This window comes from Helianthus annuus, chromosome 15 (genome assembly GCF_002127325.2).
Source record: "Helianthus annuus cultivar XRQ/B chromosome 15, HanXRQr2.0-SUNRISE, whole genome shotgun sequence".
In the NCBI taxonomy this organism is placed as follows: Eukaryota; Viridiplantae; Streptophyta; class Magnoliopsida; order Asterales; family Asteraceae; genus Helianthus; species Helianthus annuus.
The window spans coordinates 12663618-12684644 of NC_035447.2; the positions used below are offsets into that span (position 1 = coordinate 12663618).

Sequence of the window (21027 nt, forward strand, 5' to 3'; positions counted from 1 at the left end):
ATGCAGGTGCTAAAGTGTACAAAATGAGGGTTTAAGGAAGCTTGAAGGATGCTAGAGGCTGGCGTGATCAAAATGTGTGAAAACAAAGGAAAATGAAGGAATCGGAAGCAAAAGATCACTCAGAGCCGTAAGCTACGCCACCAGGCCGTAGCTTACGGCCCCTATAACCCACAAGAAATAAGCACCGTAAAACAGGAGCTATGAGGCGTATGGAACAACTGCTCACCGTAAGATACGGCCACCTGCCGTATCTTACGGCGCTGACTTGAGTCCGGGGCAACACTGATCACCGTAAGCTACGGCAGGTGGCCGTAGCTTACGGCGCCGATCGAACCAAAGACGTAACTGACACATTAAAGAGCATTTTGAAGACACTTTATGATGGCTAATCATGCTAGGTCGGTTACCACTTGAGAAAAACGAGAGGGGAACTATTTAAAGGCACTTGGGGAGCTAGGAAACATATCTTTGGCTTAATCTTTTCACTAGAATTTGGGGAAACAATCTTTGCACTATATTCTTGTCTTTGTTGGTGGTACTTGTGAACTTGGTTTTTATTTCTTGTTTGTCATGATGTTAGCTAAAGCCATGAGTGGCTAGACACTTTGATGACTATCTTGTGGTGAAGGTTTGTTAGACTTTTGTGTTCTTATTTGCATTTCTAGAATATCAATCCTTTTTATTTAAATTGATTGTTATGGTGTGTAATCGATTGTTAGTAACAGGTTGAATTTTATTTTAAACTAATTAGAAACCATACGTTCTTGGTGCCGTTGGCAATCGAGATATCATGGGTATAGTTAGGTTTGGGTAAGGTTTGATTGATCATCGGGTGATAACCTCACGTTCTCGGAATCTGAGTACTTCGTCCCCTTTCATCACTTCAATTGTTTATACATGAACTATGTCTATGTAGTTCTTTCTAGTTAAATGATTAACACAAAAGTTGAAGCAAACCGGATACACAAGATAGTTGTTTATTTCTCAATTGTTTACAATCTCAAATTTTCAGTTTGCAAAGTAGTTAATTAATCTTAGTTTTTAAAATCAATCAAAATCCAAACAACTCTTGAATTTTACTTTTTCTTGCAATTAGTTTAATTTAGTTAACTTAGAGAAGCAATTCAAATAGCACATTTTCCACAAACTCCCTGTGTTCGATACCCGCTTACCACTATTTACATAGTTGTTTTTGGGATTAAATTTGCGTGACCACGACATCACGTCATATATATACAATATGTACCGCATATCTTTCAATTCTATCAATTCATATTTTATGAACAAGAAAATTCTGTCAAACCCTAGAACATACAGCGGATATCCAACATAGTGGTATCAGAGCACAGCGTTCGAAAATTTCCATCAACAAAGACAACCGAAATATACATCAGACGTCATGAATCAAACGCAGGGGGTTCAAACTCAAATTCCAAAACTCATCGGACAGAATTATTATCACTGGCATATTCAGATGAAAGTATTACTGGAACAAATCCCTATCAAGAATTGGCAACAAATCCCTATTATTATTATCACAAGAATTATGGGGCATAGTCGAAGACGGTTATCAAGAATTGGCAACAAATCCCTCGGATGAAGCCACTGCAGTCTATCGAGATTCTATCAAGAAAGACAAGCGGGCACTACACATAATATTTCAATCGGTTAACGAGATTGTATTCGAAAGAATTGCCATGGCCAAATCGTCAAAGGAGGCCTGGAGTATTCTGCATAAATCATACAGAGGAGAAAATCGGGTAAGAACTGTAAAACTACAAACTCTTAGATGTGAATTTGATACGTTAAAAATGAGAGAGGAGGAATCTGTTGAAGATTATTTCAATAGAATAACCTTAATAGTTAATCAATTAAGAATGAACGAAGAAAAGATTAGCGAACAGAGAATTGTAGAGAAAATTCTACGTAGCATGACTCGAAATTTCGAGTCTGTAGTAATTACTATCGAAGAAACGAAAAACTTAGAAGATGTAACCACTGAAGAACTGATGGGAATACTACAATCCCATGAATTACGTATGAAACGGTATGATGACACACCAATCGAACATGCATTTCAAATTCAAAGTGGTGGGCAAGATAGGTTTCGACAAAATCGAAACGATATAGGAGTAAGGGGACGTGACAGAAACAAGGGACGATATATGAGTACTATCAGATGCTATAATTGTCAAAAGTTGGGTCACACAGCCAAGTTCTGTAGGAAGAAAGACGATAATGCGAACGGTGATAACGTGTTAATTCATCAAGAGAATGAACCGGAGGAAAAGGAAGATACCATGTTCATGATTTTTAACATGGAAGAAACTGTTAACAAGGATTGTTGGTATTTAGATAGTGGATGCAGTAACCACATGACGGGAAATAAAGATCTGTTCGTTAAAATGGATGAATCTTTAAAGAAGGAAGTAAGAACTGGAGATGACAAAAGATTAGAGGTGTTAGGCAGCGGAGAAGTCATAATCAGAATACGAGGACAAAGCAAAAGAATACCGAATGTGTTCTACGTGAAAGGTTTGAAACATAATCTCTTGAGTGTGGGACAACTTGTGCAGAAAGGTTATAAAGTTAAGTTCGAGAAGGAATACTGCACAATACAAGACGCTAAAGATGAAGTCATGGGCACCATAAGAATGACAAACAACAAGATGTTTCCACTCAACCCTGAAAATGATCTGACATTAGCCTTGAATATGACAACAAGAGAAGTTTCAACACTTTGGCACAAACGATATGGACATGTGAATTTAGACACATTAGTAGAAATGGGAAATAAAGAGTTAGTGTTTGGACTGCCGAAGATATTAAGAGATAACAACATATGTGAAGGATGTGTATCAGGTAAACAAGCAAGGAAAACCTTTCCGAATAAAGCTAAATGGTATGCAACCAAACCTCTCCAACTAATTCACTCGGACATCTGCAGTCCAATGAGAACAGAATCCATCGGTGGGTGCAAATATTTTATTACATTCATTGATGATTTCACAAGAAAAACCTGGGTTTATTTTCTTAAATTCAAGTCCGAAGCCTTGAACTATTTCAAGTTATTCAAAGCATTGACTGAAAAACAATCAGATCATGTAATAAAGACGTTAAGGACAGACCGTGGAGGAGAATATTGTGGAAGATTGTTTCAAGAATACTTGAAAGTGAATGGAATACATCATCAACTCACCAACAGCTACTCGCCCCAACAGAATGGGGTAGCAGAGCGTAAGAATAGAACGTTAATGGAACTAAGTCGAAGTATGATGAACATAAAGAAATTACCCAACAAGTACTGGGCTGAAGCTATAGCATGTGCTACATACATATTAAACCGAACAGTTACTAAGACAAGACCCAATTTAACTCCTTTTGAGGCATGGAATGGACGTAAACCTAATGTAGAACATTTCAGAGTCTTCGGAAGTATAGCCTATGCTCATATACCTAAACAACAGTGGAACAAACTGAATGACAAGGTCGAAAAAATGATCTTTGTTGGATACAGTGAGAACAGCAAAGGGTATAAGTTGTATAATCCATTAAACAATAAAATCACTATAAGCCGAGACGTCACCTTTGATGAGAATAAAAGATGGGCAATGAACTCAAAGCCGTCCGATGCTTCACACATTATTATTGAGGATAAAGAAGAATTTACCAAGTATGATGACATGAACCAGACAACTTCAGATGATCATAACCTGCCGGTGTCTGAACCAAACCAAGATACATCAAGCTCTGCTGGTGAAATGAGATCTGCAGACATGAGTTCAGAAGTTCCATCTGGAACAGATACGAGATCTGCAGACATGAGTTCAGAAGTTCCATCTGGAACAGATATGTCACAACAGCAGATACAACATCAGCTTGATAACGAAGACTCCTCGACCGATTCTGAGAATGAAGAGATTAAAACAAGAAGCATTAATAATATTTATAGAAATACAAGGCCCCTAACTGATAGTGAAGTACTGCAGAAATACAATGAAAGGCAAGTGGTCAACTTCGTACTTTATGCTAATACTGATCCAACCACCTATGAGGAAGCCAGCAAAGATGCCAAATAGATCGAAGCCATGAACAAGGAAATGGAATCCATTTACAAGAATCAAACCTGGGATCTAGTGGACCCTCCAATAAACCAAAAACCTATAGGAGTTAAATGGATATATAAGACTAAGTATGATGAAAAAGGCAATATAGACAAATTTAAGGCAAGGCTGGTAGTGAAAGGATACAAACAAAAGTTTGGGATAGATTATCAAGAGGTATTCACTCCGGTAATCAGATTTTAGACGGTACGTTTAGTGCTGGCTCTAGCGGCTCAAAATGATTGGTATCTTCATCAAATGGATGTGAAAACTGCGTTTTTAAATGGAGAATTAAAGGAACAGGTGTATATAGAACAACCACAAGGATATGTTAAACCGGGGGAAGAAACAAAGGTGTGTCATCTAAAACGAGCATTGTATGGTCTAAAACAGGCACCAAGGGCATGGTATAGTCGGATTGATACATATTTTATACAACACGATTTCAAAAAATGCACATATGAACATACCTTATATACCAAGGACGTTAAAGAAGGAAAGTTGGTGATATACCTATACGTAGATGATTTGATTATAGCCAGTAGTTCCATGAAGCAAATTACTAGCTTCAAGGAGGAAATGAAAAAGGAATTCGAAATGACGGATATGGGTAAACTGCATTATTTTCTTGGTATGGAAGTACTCTATGAGAATGGTAACATAATCTTATCTCAAAGGAAATATATGAGAAACTTACTTGAAAGATATAGAATGACTCAATGCAATACTGTCTCAACTCCAATGGAATATGGTCTCAAGTTATCTAAGGATGATCCAGATGAACCTGTGGACGGAAGTAATTATAGAAGTCTTGTTGGTAGCCTGATGTATTTGACTAACACAAGACCTGATATTATGTTTGCTGTAAGTAAAATAAGTAGATTCATGGAAAATCCAAATAAAAGTCACTGGGAAGCTGCCAAACGTATTCTCAAGTACATCAAAGGAACTCTGGATCAAGGTGTCACTTACTCTAAAGGAGGGAAACAGAAGCTAGTGGGTTATAGTGACAGTGATTATGCGGGAAATCTAGATGATAGTAAAAGTACATCCGGATATATCTTTCATTTAGGTTCAGGACCTATATCATGGCAGTCGAAGAAACAAAAGGTTGTTGCTCTCTCTTCAACAGAAGCCGAATACATGGCACTAACTCTAGCAGGATGTTAAGGAATATGGTTAAAAGGAATTCTGGATGAACTGCAAGAAAAAACCAAATATTCAATACCTATATATTGTGATAACAAATCTACTATCTGTTTGGCTAGAGATCCGGTATACCACGGTAAGAGCAAGCACATTAGAGTTAAATATCACTTCATCAGGGACTTAATAAAGAAGGAAGACGTAACTGTATTGTTATGTGCAACTAAAGACCAGTTGGCTGATATCATGACCAAAGCATTGCAGCCGAAAGACTTTCTTCGCTTAAAGATTTTACTGAACATGATGCTGCACTGATCTAGCTTACCGGAGGGTGTTAGACATATATTTATTAAATTTATAAGCTAGATATGTTACCTGTTATTAGTAATATTTCCTATTATTATTTAACCCTAAGTTTCGGCAGTTACAGCCGATCCATGTATCTGTATATATACAACATGTACCGCATATCTTTCAATTCTATCAATTCATATTTTATGAACAAGAAAATTATGTCAAACCCTAGAACATACAGCGGATATCCAACATAGTGGTATCAGAGCACAGCGTTCGAAAATTTCCATCAACAAAGACAACCGAAATATACATCAGACGTCATGAATCAAACGCAGGGGGTTCAAACTCAAATTACAAAACTCACCGGACAGAATTATTATCACTGGCATATTCAGATGAAAGTATTACCATTCTCATAGAGTACTTCCATACCAAGAAAATAATGCAGTTTACCCATATCCGTCATTTCGAATTCCTTTTTCATTTCCTCCTTGAAGCTAGTAATTTGCTTCATGGAACTACTGGCTATAATCAAATCATCTACGTATAGGCATATCACCAACTTTCCTTCTTTAACGTCCTTGGTATATAAGGTATGTTCATATGTGCATTTTTTGAAATCGTGTTGTATAAAATATGTATCAATCCGACTATACCATGCCCTTGGTGCCTGTTTTAGACCATACAATGCTCGTTTTAGATGACACACCTCTGATACCACTATGTTGGACATCCGAGATATCATCACCATCTGCATATGTGTGATCATTTGCAGCGGAAAAGGCAACATAATTTGCAGACATGATGAACACGAGTATGCAGAACAAGAAAGATTGAAAAACGAATACTTGATGGACACTTTCAGTTTGGAGGGAAAATGTCTTGGTAACCGGCAAATGTTTGCCGGTATTACATAATATACATCACTTATGGCGGTTGGATTTGACGAGTAACTACCATATAATTTAGTTTGAATATAATTACCCGCTTATCCTTAAACCGCTTATCATACTTGTCCTAATATACTAGTTATCAGTTTACATATCATACATATACATAATACTCGAATAATTATACATAACATAACTAAAGTTTAACTAAGTTAGATATGTACGTATTTCCAACAGTCTTTGATGGAGACACTGGAGAGTGAGTGATGAGTGAGAGAACACCGCCGCAAACACTTGATCATGCGTGCAGACTTGAATCCCATGATGTGTATCGTGTGCGTGATGGATGAATGTGTGTGGAAATATTTTTTTTTATAATTCAAAAAATAAAAAAGTGAGTGATGGAATGTGATGAGTGATGACCATATTGCATGTGTGATAGAGTGAAATGTGATGAAGCGAGGTGCCAAATAATGGTTGACTATGGTGTGTGATGCAGTGTAATGAGTGATGACCACTCTATGTAACCTAAAGGTGACCTTTGACACAACACAAATATATTCTCGCGAGATAACATTTTTTTGTTACTATATTTTGTCAAAACTATAATTCCAACCAATTATTTCAAATTTAGTTCATTGTCATGATGTGTTTCCTTACAACAATCATCTAATACATCAACAAGTATTTCACAAGGTCTGATTAGTCCGTTACTTATCAATAAATCAACCATTCAATATAAGTGTCTGTGTCAAATTGGAATGGTCCCCTTGCTCCATATTTGCACCCATATATATATAAGTGTTTCATGTGACCCATGCCAAATTGAGATGGGTCCAATATTTACATTCAATGATTGCAACCAGTTTGCAATTCTACACATATACAAGTAAGCAAGAGACTCTATCCATACCCATTATCCAAGTACACCATGGTCCATACACCTAATCGTATCCCTTGGATACTAAATTTCCTTATAGGTAGAAGAAGTCAATATACCTAACGATTAAGATTGATTTAAACTGATTAGATCAGTATTCTAGAGCTAGCTTAGAATTAAATGAATAAAGACGTAAATTATTCAAATCAAATATTCACACGTCTTTTACAATAAAAAATGAAATAATTTAAAAATGCTATAATTCGGGAAAAACCATCAAGTTCGAAATTAGGGCTCCGGAATATGGAATTCGGGTATGTTAGTTGGGTCAAACCGCCCATGGGCGTTTGTCACATGACGTAGCTGGTTGATACATTTCCATCCAGTACTTATGGGCCTTGTAAACATAGCATAAGTTATGTCCTTGTGTTTTTATCATATTTGTCCCTATAAAATTGATCCATGAGTCCAATACCCGTTGGGTAAGCTTCAACCCCTCCCCGAGCTTTTAGGAGTTTCTAGCTTTAAGCTTTTAAGAAAAAGCTCCTACTCAATAAAAGGTCTTGTTTGGTTGAAGGAGCTTTAAGCTTTTAGGTTAGGAGCTTAAAACTTTTGGTTGAACGCTATTACTAGTAGCGTTTAGAAGGAGCTACAAGCTTTTAGGAAAAAATGACTATTTTAACCACTAAAAATAAGGAACTTTTTAATACACCAACTTTCTAAATTTTTAGTTATGTCCATTTTGGTCATTTTATACATTTTATTAAAAGCTCCAGCTACTCTACCAAACACCAAATATATCTAAAAAGCTACAGCTACTAGCTACAGCTACCAGCTTCCAGCCACCAGCTTCCAGTTTTCAGCTACCATCCACCAGCTACTTTTGCCAAACATACCCTAAAGTAATTAAAATTAAGCTATACATTCGCATACGCATACCATATCGATAAACATGTATCTTCTATTCCCTTGGCTTGTTGTAATCCGTATGTAGGTTCTCCAAAATTATTCATAATCAAATAGTGGAAAGGAAATATATAGGAAACCGAAGGAAAATAATCATAAATATACGTCCTTAACTACTATACTTGATATCAATACTATGTGCTGTAGGACTACTATTACCCCACTCAAGTAATAACCCTTCTTAACTCCATCTAAGTGCCACATTACTTATTTTCCCTATTTCACCTATTTCACTCTATCCCACTCTCAGGAAATGGTTTAATCCTGTTAACTTCATTTAAACCTATTTTGTACTGGTTTTTGGTTAAAAAAAAAAAGAATAATTAATTTAGTCTCTTAAATCCGGTTAACATATAACCTCTTTAATTCCCCTTAACACAAGGATCGAGGGAGTGGTTTGCAGTACCGATTAACATGTCATGTCATCGTTAGCACCCAATATGTTAGTGTACAGTCCATGGCCTTAACATCCGGTTAACATATAACCCATTTAATGCCGCTTAACACAAGGAGGGAGTGGTTTGCAATACCGGTTAACATGCCATGTCATCGTTAACACCCAATATGTTAATGTACACTCCATGAAAGGTCATTCGATCTGGTTGTAAGTTGAAACCGATTGACGTTGTTGATCCAAGACATTTGAAGCTAATACATATATGTATATTGTTTGTTACGATGTTTTTCTTCATCAATATAAATCTAGACGTACACGCCAAGGGGCACATATCACATCTTTTATTATCAATGAATACAACAATAATAACATGGTAGGTTGAAAAATAATCAAGTAGAAAGTACACGTTTAGATCGATTAAAGCATCACAAGTATAAATCTACCACTATTAGCAAGTGGCTAGAAAATAGACAAGACCTCTAATATTATTAATTAATAATTTTTATTGCAATCTACTTGGTTGGATAATTTCGAAATGAATTCAGCATCGATCTTTCTCCATCCAAATATCAAGATGCTACAAGTTGAACACATACCAATGGAGTATGGCGGTGCGACGGGAATTAATTTGAATAATAATAAAAAAACTAAGAAACATAAATTGAATTTAAAAGTTGTGTAAGCAAGCTCCACCAGAAGCTAGCTCATTTAGTAAAGGATTATGTATTTTAAAGATGTTTCAGGGTATATTTTAAAATTATTGATGTAATAGAGTAGAAGCAAATGTTGCCTTTAAAAAAAAAGGAAAATGTCACAGAATAATAAACAAGTTTCAAAAGTGTTCTAATTAGGTCACTCGTATCATTTTTATCCCAATTAAAAAGCTTAACATTCAAATGAAGCCAAAGTTACCCCTTAAAAAATTGTGAAAACATACATAAACATAAATGCAAGCTTTGTTTGTGTGAAAATGAGCATTAAAAATACCAAATTAAATAAAAGTATATTATATGTGATCCGCCTTGATTTTAAATAAAATTTATATTAGAAAAGAGATAAAAATACGCACATGTCAACAGTATACTTAGAATTTAAGATAAGATTATACTGAAAAAAGTAAATATATATTATATATATTTGAGCAAACTCGCTTTTAAATAAAAGCTATAAAAGTTATATTCTAAAACTTATAAAGAAAAAACAAAATATGTCTAAAATTGATTATAAATGTTAAATAACTAGGTTATTACACATGTGATATACGGGTTAAACTAATATCTTTTGTAAATAGATGTTTTAAGTAAAAGTAGAGAGAACATTGAATAAAAAATAAAAGTTGTAGTTAGATTAACACTTATAAAACTAAAAATGTAAAACTACTTCGTAACTCTCTAAATACCTCTGTTGTATACAACAATTGTTGTTTTATTTATCACACTGTCATCTCTATTATATATTAGCAGTTTAACTTCGTTTTAAATGCTAGTTCTTTCACATGCAACGTTAAAACAAAGATCAATGGCCACGATTTTGTCTCTCTAAGATCGTGGGGTACGGTGGGGCTTGGGTTGGGCATTGGTTGACACGTGGAATGGGAAAAAAAACCACGCCCACAGGGTATGGTGGGGCTTGGGTTGGGGGCATGAGTTCACACATGGCCATTGAGAGCCCGCCATGTCACCTTGCTAGCCCGCCCCACGCCCGGCTTCAAACCCACGCCAAAGGGGCCACGCCCAAACCCAAGCCCCAACCCAAGCCCCCGGGGTGGTGGCTTGGGCGTTTTACCCCAACCCAAGCCCCATACCCCATAGCCTAAGGAGTAAGCAAATAGTTAACTAATTGCACAGGCTATAATATAGCCTAGTGTCATTTTTAAGGTGTGATATCGATAAGGTTTAAAGACCATTAGGTCTTGAGTTCAATTTCTTAAAGGGTTTTTTTTTTTACATATTTATTTGGTTTCCTACTGAATTGGTGTATATGCATTATAGCCTAGTGGAGATGGATGTGATCGGGTGATTCTATTGGTGGCACAATGATACTCAAGTGATCCGTCAATGATCCAATTTATCAAATAAATAAATAAATCATTAACTAATTTACACATTCTTCAATTTAAATTGGCTGCTTCGCAAGTACTGAATGGTTAAGTATTGAACTAGCAAGAGCTCTGAATCATTAAATGCTGAATCAGTAAGAGGTCTGAACAATTAATACCCAGTATAATGCTTAACCATTCAGAGACAAATGTCTGACAAATTCACATTATAGGTTTTAACCATTCAGACTTAAGTATAATGTTTAACCATTCAGAGGCAAATGTCTAAACCATTCAGATATCTAGTCGCGAAACAAACAGTCTAAACCATTAAATATTGAATTAGTAACATCTATCAACCATTAAGAACCTCACTACTCTAAATTTGTTTCTTATCTATTGTATGAGTACCAGAACCTTCAACGAGTAGAAAAGAAACACTTTCCCAACACATATTAAAAAATATAATAATTAATATACACGATCAGAATTTATATTTTAATTTCGGATGATAGAACTACTAAATGCGGTCAATAATATACATTGCTTTTAGTTTATTTTATACAGAGATAAGATAAAGAGTTAATGCATGCATGCATGCACACAATCCGACGAAAAACAATCCTATGGCTATCACCACGACTACGACTCTCATAAATTCTTTCAAAGCCACCATCAACGTCAACCATTTCTCAACATAAAGACCATTGAATTGAATCGATTTGCTTACTCCATAATCAAACACGATCGAGATGCTTCCAGAATAATCGTTTCAAATACGGGTCGGCTCAAAACCTAAAAGTGCGACGTATACAAGATATTTTTAGAAATTTCAGTTTCAAAGAATCGCCGGCCAATACCCCAAATTTAGAAATTTAGATGTTATTTCTTTCTCGTTTAATTGTGGCGGATACATGACTTTTTTTTGTATGGAAGGACACAATACGAGTCGGCAAGAGGAGAACATTGGCGGACCTACCCTTTGGCCAAAGTGGGTGGCCGCAACCCTTGAAAAAAGATTAGTGTATATTTTAGGCAAAAAAACCCGACCGCACCCCTTAAAAATATGGTTGAATACCTTATCTGCACCACCAACAAATAATTTTTGGGTCCGCCACTTGATGAAAACCAATATAAATCAATTTATACAAACAAAACAATCATTACACTTATATAAGAGGGTAAAAAATATGTACCTTGTTTTATTTTATGTAAAGACATCAATTTACCAAACGATCAAATCACCAACCCAAATGTACATTAGCAATTAAATCTGTAGTAAAATCAAGTTATCAAGATTTCCAGAGATGAAAAAAAAAATAACTAATTAAAGAGAATTCAAGATTTCAAGACTTACTACCTTAGCCAGTGGTCGAAACTTTGATTAGTGGCTTGGCGTGTGTTTTGTAGGCGGTCGGAGGCAGTAGAGAGACAATTCCGATGGGCTAACGGGCGATGGCCAGAATAGATGAGCGAGAGGCTGCCAGGCACGGGGATTGAATCATGTTCCTGGTTCAAACTTCAAAGTACAAAACAATGTTTTAAAAACCGGGTTTTAAATCATACTGGCGTGGGCTCTGAAATGGTTCAAGCGGGTTGTACCAGGCCGTTCAACCGGGTTACCGGATAACCGTATAATTTCATAAAATACAAATTCATCACAAACCACAATCTATTCTCAATTAGGAAGTTACGTAACTGATAATGGTTTTATCTAAAAAACAACTATTTTGAAACGAAAGCCACTAGGTTAATTACATTGGACGAGGTGAGAAACAATTAACAACGATGCAATATTGAAATGGAAGACACTAGGTTAATTATCGAAAATATGAAATGTTAGTATTATCTTAATATCGTATTTTATGAAAATAAAAAAAAACAAATTTTAAGATAATGCAAACCGGTTCAACGGTTTGAACATGTAAAATCGGATTTTATTGTATTCATATTTTACCGGCCATTATCATAGCGAACCCGTATCCGGTTTAATTGGTTCAAACAAAACAAGTAGATAATTGGGTCTTTCAAGTTTCAACTTGGGCACTTGGGCCTTTACACTTGGCATTTGGACTAAAATTAGTAAACCAAAAAATTGTTATCTACACATGCCCACCATCCAGAGACCAGGCTACAACCAAAGTGGCTTAACCAGTACATTTAGTAATGTATTAATTTATGTCAAAGATTATGTAGCAAGGTGGGTTAACCACTACACTTAGTAATGTATTAATTTATGTCAAAGATTATGTAGACGTGTAATAACGTACTAATAAGTCATATAACCATGGTTGTAAAACAAGGTTTACAAGACCGAGTACTCCTCGAGTAGTCGTTACAAGGTAGGCTGCCGAGGCGACTTTCTCTAAATCCGCCTAATTACTCGGGATCGATCAAACGTGGTCAACCTCGGCCAAAATCGTATCTAGTAGGTCAATTCAGGCCGAGTTTGACTTAAAAAATAAAAACATAATTTATATGACTATCATATTAAATAATGAATATCATTTTCACGTATTTTGTTATAAATATTAGTAAATTTGTGTTACTAGACATATATTTAATTTCCGACAACTAATTTCTTTATAATTTAACATGTCCGAGTACTCTCCGATTACTCTCCGCCTATGCCGAGTACTCTCAACTTCTCGGTCGACCGACTAGGGAGCGCCTAGCGACTTTTACAACCATGCATATAACTGCAATTATTACTTTACTATATATTAATAAATGAATTGAAATAAATAGTGATTTTAATATTATAATAATAGTTATTTTCTTTACTTTCTAACTTTAATCCTTTTTTTAATATTAGGGGTTGGGATAAGCTTGGTGTCAACCGGTATCGAACCAGTACTGGTATCGAAAATACCGGGACGGTCCTGTTCGGTATCAGTACATGAAGGTAAAAACCGGCACTAATAAAGAAAACGTCAAAAGTTGGTGCCGAATTGATATTGGAAATCTTTTGGTTCGGGAAATTCAGTGCTGCTACCCGATACCATTTGCTCATCCCTGATCACGGTTACCGTACGAACAACGGTATCGTACAACTTTTTTTTTGTTGATTTTCTTCAACTTTTAATTTTTTCTTTTTTTAGTTTCAGGGGTAGGGATGAGATCGGTGCCAACCGATACAGAATCAGTACTGATACTGAAAATACCGGTTACAGTACCGGTATATGAAGGTAAAAAGCGGTAGTGAACCGGTACCAGGAGGGCCAAAAGTCGGTACCGAATTGGTACTTAAGATCTTTCGGTTCCGCAAATTTGGTACCGGTACCCAGAACAATTTGCTCATCTTTGACCACGGGTTTCATACGAACAACATCGTTACCATACAACTTTTTTGGTTGATTTTCTTTCGGTTATCTTTTAGTGTTTTTTTCTACATTTTCTTTTTATTTGTCAGCAATTCCGTTCGCAACACGCTTGTAGTGATTTCAAAACACATGTAAACACAAACTAAATAACAAAAGAAATTCGCCGCAACGCGACGAACTTTTTTAAACCTAGTTAATATAACATATATCGTCTTCAGGCTGTATTATATTTTATTTTTTTGGCATACAAAACCAAAATCTTCTATTACAATATATAAATTTATTTGATTCACAAATTTTCTATTACAATATATAAATATTTTTGATTCACAAAACAGGATTCTATGCTATTCGAATAGCAACTTTCTTTAAGAAAAACAAATGTAATGTTGTAACGTATAGTTTCAGATTTTTATATATAGAAAATAAAAAATGAAGAATATATTACAACTACAACTTAAATATACGAGTAAATATCAATTTGCACCCCAGTGGTAAGGAGCAAAAATCAACTTGTATACCTCTAAGGAAATTATGAACACCTGCCTCATTCACGTTGCATTTTCACCAGTTTACACCCTTCTGTCTGTTGACTGTTTCTTTGACCGCTTGGTAATCTTCTCCACACACGGCCGGCCCAAGCCCAAGTATTTTGAGGCTTGGGCTTTGGGCCACCAAATCTATAAGGCCTCCATATTTTAGAAAAAAATATATATATACATATATATGATATGGTAAAAAGTTAGCTGGTGGAGTGGTTTGATAAGCGCTGATAATTCCTTGGAGACTTGGGTTTGAGGCTCACCCTATGCAACTCTTTTTCGTTCAAAAAAAAAAAAGACAGATATATTATGATATGGGCCTACGAAATGGATTTAATATAGGCCTAAGCCCTAGCTAAAATCTGTGTTTAGCCTAAAATGGACTAAAATTCTGCCTAAAATCTATGTTCATTCTGTGATATAATTTCCGAAAATTTGTTTCTTCTTCTTCTTTTTTTTTAAAAAAAAAAAAATGCCACAAGCTTTTACTTCGCCTTAGGCCACCAAAATGGTTAAGCCGGCCTTGTCTCCACAAACCCTAATCTATACCCTTCCCATATGCTAACCATTTCCCCCATTCATCATTTTCAGCTCAATTTTACTCCATAGTTACAGTTACGATTCATGCAGTAGATTTTATGGATTTATAATGGTGGATTACTGTTTCCCATTTTGGCCCTTCGTATTCCGACACATAGATCACCATTATCACGTCTATGAAACACAAAGGAATCACAAACCACAAACTTTTCATAGTTCACAAAATTGCACTAGCCGGTTGTTAACAGATGGCGACACGGGGATTCTCTATAAATATGCCTGAATTTCCAAACTTTGCCATGAACATCCCTGGCTAAGATGGTTTGAAACGGTGGTGACAGTGGTTTTGGTGGATGTAGGTAACAGGTGATCGAAGGTGAGTTGAACATGGTGAAGGGGTGCATTTGTTTGACAATGTTGTTGGGTAGCAGTGTTGGTGTGGTGGTCATTAAGGAGTGGGGTGTTAGGTGGAGGTAGTACGGTGATGGATGGTGACGGCCACGGGTGCTGTTGTTTGACGGTGTTGTTGAGTGGGGTTTTGATGTAGTCGTGGATCTTGCAACAATGGTGGTGATGCATGGTGGTGTTTGGACGGTGGATCTGAGTTAGTAGAGTGTCGTTAATGGTGGTGGTTGTTGTTGGTTGGATTGACGGTGGTGGTTAACGTTGTCGTGGCGGTGACGAGGTTGGTTGTTGTTTGTAGACGGTGTAGATGGTTGTTTTGTATGGTGGTGGAGGATATTGCGGTGAAGATGGACAAAAAAGTCATTTCACCACTTTTCTAACGGTCAAACACACGGAAGGATACAAAGTGTTGAAAATTGCAAACGTTAATGGGTAGGTGTCCACACTTTTCTTAGGGTTGTGCAAGTTGATTTTTGCTCCTTACCACAGGGTGCCAATTGACGTGTAATATATATATATATATATATATATATATAGGGTAGGGCTAGATAGAAAACCCTATATATATATAAAACCCGAGAAAACCCAAGCTCCCGACATTTTTTTTTTTTGAAAAAAATAACACATGTAATATACATGTTTTTAAGACTTTTGAGCCAAAAAAATCAAAAAAGCGCCGAAGGGATATTTTTTTAAAAAAAAAAACAAGTTTCAGCAATTTTCAGCGAAATTATGTCTTTTTTGCTTAACACGTGTTAGGAGCTGAAATTTGTTTATTTTTTTTAAAAAAATCCCTTCGGCGCTTTTTTGTTTTTTTTGGCCCAAAACACTCTAAAACATGTATATTACATGTGTAATTTTTTTCAAAAAAAAAAAAATGTCGGGAGGTTGGGTAAAAATGGCTTCCCATTTGGGTTTCCAGAGTTTTCTAAGAATTTTAGGGTTTTTTATCTAGCATTATCCTATATATATATATATAAAGTAAAAAAATAAAATCAAAATTGTAAGAACAATGTAAATGCTTTATTGTATTGTCCAAACAATTAAAACATATGCAAAGGCTAAAGGCTAGGTAGATGAGTAGACAAATGCTAGTATGTATGATTTGTTGATCAAACGTATAACTTAGCTTTAAGGCAAAGAGGTTAATGAATAAGTTCAATCTCCATTCTTAACGCTCAACACCACACCACACCATAAATGACATATTCAAGAAAGCTTGTGACGACAAATCAAAGTACATCTAACACGACGACACGAACCCAGGGAATCATAAGATATCTGAAGTATCTAAGGTAGCAATGTTGAAAATGCTTTTATTAGGTCTACTTTAAGGCCAAACCCAACCCATACACTATGATAGGTGAAGGGTATGGGTGTGTAGAAAATCAAAAAAATCTATTCGTAACCAAAACAATAAATGTAATGAAATCTATTAAAAAGTTACAGTTTTGTTTTACATTTTCTCTAACTACATGTACAATTTAATTTCAGTTTTAAATTGGTGAAAATTTGAAAAAAAAAAACAAACCGACCAATAATGACGGAGCTGAACCATTCCTTAACCTGTATCACTGAACCTGAACCGAACCATAAAGACTTTAGACTAGACACGAGCCCACGATGGGGGGTGCAAGAATTTAAAGAGGTCATATGTGTTCAAAATTCAAAGTTCAAAGTCAGCAGACATTCATTCCAATAAGGTTCTTTTAACAACAATTCCTAGATTTTCTAGGGTAAATGCATCACAACCTGCAGAATGAAGGATTTGAACTTCCAGCCTTTTTGTTATGGAGCACACCACTTAATTATCAGGATATCCTCTTAGGACTTCCAACAAGGCTTTCGTTTCCCAACTTTGTAATTTGTATTGCTTTCTAGATTAGACTATCTTTAATGTTACGTGTAACACGTCATCTACCACATCATATCCTTAATTACAAATTTTCAAAAGCCCTCATTTCATCTCCAAATATCCTTACTTTTCTTAATGTATACTACCACAACACACAATATTTAAATAAAACTTTTTTTTTTTTACTTTGGATCCCATTTGCAAAACCAATGCCCTTGTGAAATGGCTTGAAGGACAAAATTTCAAAATGGTAAGGGTTGGTAAAGGCCTCCAACAGACGCGTTGGAGGTAGTCTTAGGGTTCCCAACGGCCACCGACATTAATCTACTATATCCATTCATCGACAACAAATGTAAGCAACATTAGGGTATAATCTGCTACTTTCTATCCTCTTCTGTTGTATTATTCTGCCGTTCTACTTCCATACAATGTTAGGGTTCCAAATGTACATACGACAAATATTGGGGTTCATCGTACTCTACTCTACGGTTCATCATCATCTACGGTACCTAAAATTATTTGATTAACATTTGATAGAAGTGAACGTCTTTTAATCCTACATCTATGGTTCATCAACATCTATGATAATTATGTGTGTTTTAACATATTTTCAACATTTTGATGCGTGTTCCTAAAATATTTTCAAGACTTTGATGTGTGTTCCTAACATCTATGATGATTTTGTGCGCATATGTACTAATATTCAAGATCCGGCCCAAATTCAATATTGGCCCAAAAATTTCAAGCTTTATTGGTAAAGTTGCAAAAAACCGAAACCGAACCAAAACGAAAAAAAAACCGGAAATTTCATTTTTGGGTTCGGTACATTTGACCTCAAAACCGACCCAAACATATAGCAACATGTGGCCATTGAGAAAAGATATATAGTGAGACATATATATCGTGTCACTCATTACTCATATATATTATATATTCTTCAATTATAATTAAAAGATGAATGCGAACAATATTGATTATGTAATCTTTGGTGTACGTAGGTGATCACATAAAGTTAATGTCATTCAAAAACAAGTAGTGGCCGGCCGAATTTGGTGGTCGATAATTTTTTAAATTGGAACGGGATTTTAGGGTGAGTGGAGAAGCTCAAAACCAATAATAATTCTAATATTTATGCTTTGTTAATTTTCACACATGGGAGTAGTTTACTAATTTATCATTAGGTGACGTTCATATTACTTGATTTGTTTGCAGAAGTTTTATCCATTGCATGCCCACTACAACAAGGCTTACATTCAATCATTGTTTTCAAGCTTGAAATCCTAGCAGTGAGATTATATTAATCTGACCAAATAAAGCCATGCTCTTATATTCACATGTCTGAACTTTATTGTCATGTATGAACATTCATGTCAAATTAAAATTTTAAAACTATATAGAATCAAGAATTATGTATGTGTCATCAATGTATTTCTAATTAAATTGAGTGTGTTACTCATAGTTTTATTAATAAAAATTTATTTGTAAAATGTAAATGTTCAGAACTAGCTAGCTCCAATAAATAAAGAATAAAGATCAAGAGATGAATAACAAGTAGAACAAGATAACAGGTAATGGAGCATACACTAAACGTCTAAAACCAACACTGACATCCGAATACGAACCCAGGCTGCATACTTTGATTGATGCGCACCTTTGTAACTAAATACACTTGACAGTAAACCCTAAGTAAGGTGCATGGGTTCATGCAAAACCTAATGTGATGATGCCAACCATTTATCAGAGTTACTATGGATATGATCGGGTGGTTCCACTGGTGGCACGAGGATACTCCAGTAGTCTGTCAGTGATCCAAATTTGACGTTCAAAAAAAGGTTAATATCTTAAAAAGAAGGAAAGAAAATCGATCATATATTATGTAAATATTACAAATTTATTTATGTGGTAGCTAGAGATGCAGAGTGGTATCAACATCAGTTTCATTGATATTGTTGATCAAGGATGGGGGAACATGGATGAGCCAAGATGGTAGCTTCTTCTTCTTCTTCTTCATCTTCATGTGTGAATTTTGACACAGGGAGAGGGAAAGTAGTTGATGAGATTGTTTTGGAGTAGGTAACTTCAGAAGCTCTCTTTCTTTGGAGTGAAACAACAAATTATGGGAATTATTATGAGGAGGATGATTGTAATTATATTTGTATGGTAACTTCAGAAGCTCTCTTTCTTCTCTCATCTCTTTCACCTTCTCCAATTGTCTAAACCTCTCTTGCAACATGGCAATGGAGGAACAAATCACCTTTTCACTAACCATTTTTTTGCATTCAGTTGATTTTTGACCAGCTAGAGCTAGACACACAGACAGGTAGAGAAAGTGGGAAGTTAGGTAAACAACCAAGTATCTCAGTGGGAGAGCATGAGAGTTGATACTAACATAACTAGTTTATGTTGCTTCTCTTTATATAGAGTGTGAAGGAATAAAAAGGCTTTAGTTCTTCAAAGTAATAATATAATTTTTAGTTTCTTGTACATTTAACTTATACAAAGAAGGGTATTTTGAACCCACTATGCATCTCTTAAAACTTAAAAGGTTGCATCTATCCAAATAAATAATATTTTTTTTAGTTTCATGTACCCTTTAGAATACCCTACATCAACCTCGTCCGGAGCTGATGTGGAGCAAAGTGGACGAAGATATCGGACAAGTTGTTAATGTATACATGGTCCGACATGTAGTGTTGGATTGAAAGTCCGGGATTATGGACGGGGTAGCAGACGATAGTTTTAGTGGGTGTTTATTGAGGTTTATTGTTGTGTGAAAAATTGGTGTTTTTAAAGAAAGCTTGGAATCTGATGTGACAGCTGAGGCGGAGATTTGTTAATTGCGTGTGCTCTTATATCAAAGTGGTAAATGTTCGCTTAAAACTATTATTTGTGTTAAAATCACAAAGTGGTGAATGTTCGCTTAAAACTATTATTAGTCGTATATTTCTAACTACCACCCAAGCTTATATTTCTGATTTTAGATAACAGTGTATGCGAGTTTGAATGAAAACTGACTTGAACCGTTTAAACTAGACTCAAATCAATTCATGGTGTTTGGTTTGTGTCCCACACCCCTAATACGTGTGTTTGTGTGTGTGTGTGTGTGTGAATGATGCATGCTAGCTACCAAGTGATATTATTCCACTAGAATGATTGAAGAATAGAAAGAAGAGGAATTTGGCAGCTGAGTCACAAGAATCCAAGTATAAAACAACATCAAGGCCAATCTAGGAGTACATGTTAGATCCAGTCTAATTAATATAGTAATGTGAGAATTGAAGGGTAAAAGGGTGGTTTTGCATAAACTCCAAAACAAGAGTTTAGAAGATAGCGAATGGAAGGATGTGTTTGGAAGAATATGAGTATTAATTTATGCATGGAGGGTGGGGCTGGGGTGGAGTCCCACTGTCTCCTCCCTTAAAAAACAAACAAAGACCAAAAAAGATGAAAGCTTAAGCACTCCGGCCTTTAGCTTAAGAATGGCGCCCTCTTTTCAAGGACATTATCATTTCATTCTTACAAATCCAAAATTATAATTATAATATATATACACACACATACACACACTAACTAGAGCGTTGTCTCTACCACAAGAAACACATACACTAATAATTAGGTAACATGTTAATTTTAAAAAAAAAAAAA

General features: G+C 35.5%; 1 long non-coding RNA gene across 1 annotated transcript; it reads right to left on the reverse strand.

The window, feature by feature from the left end:
* Window positions 1-18902: 18902 nt before the first annotated feature.
* LOC110910749 lies at window positions 18903-19781 on the reverse strand. Its single transcript, XR_002576433.2, has 2 exons — window positions 19270-19781; window positions 18903-19180 (listed from the first exon to the last, which is right to left on the reverse strand). It is a non-coding gene; the product is annotated as an uncharacterized LOC110910749 (long non-coding RNA).
* Window positions 19782-21027: the final 1246 nt, after the last annotated feature.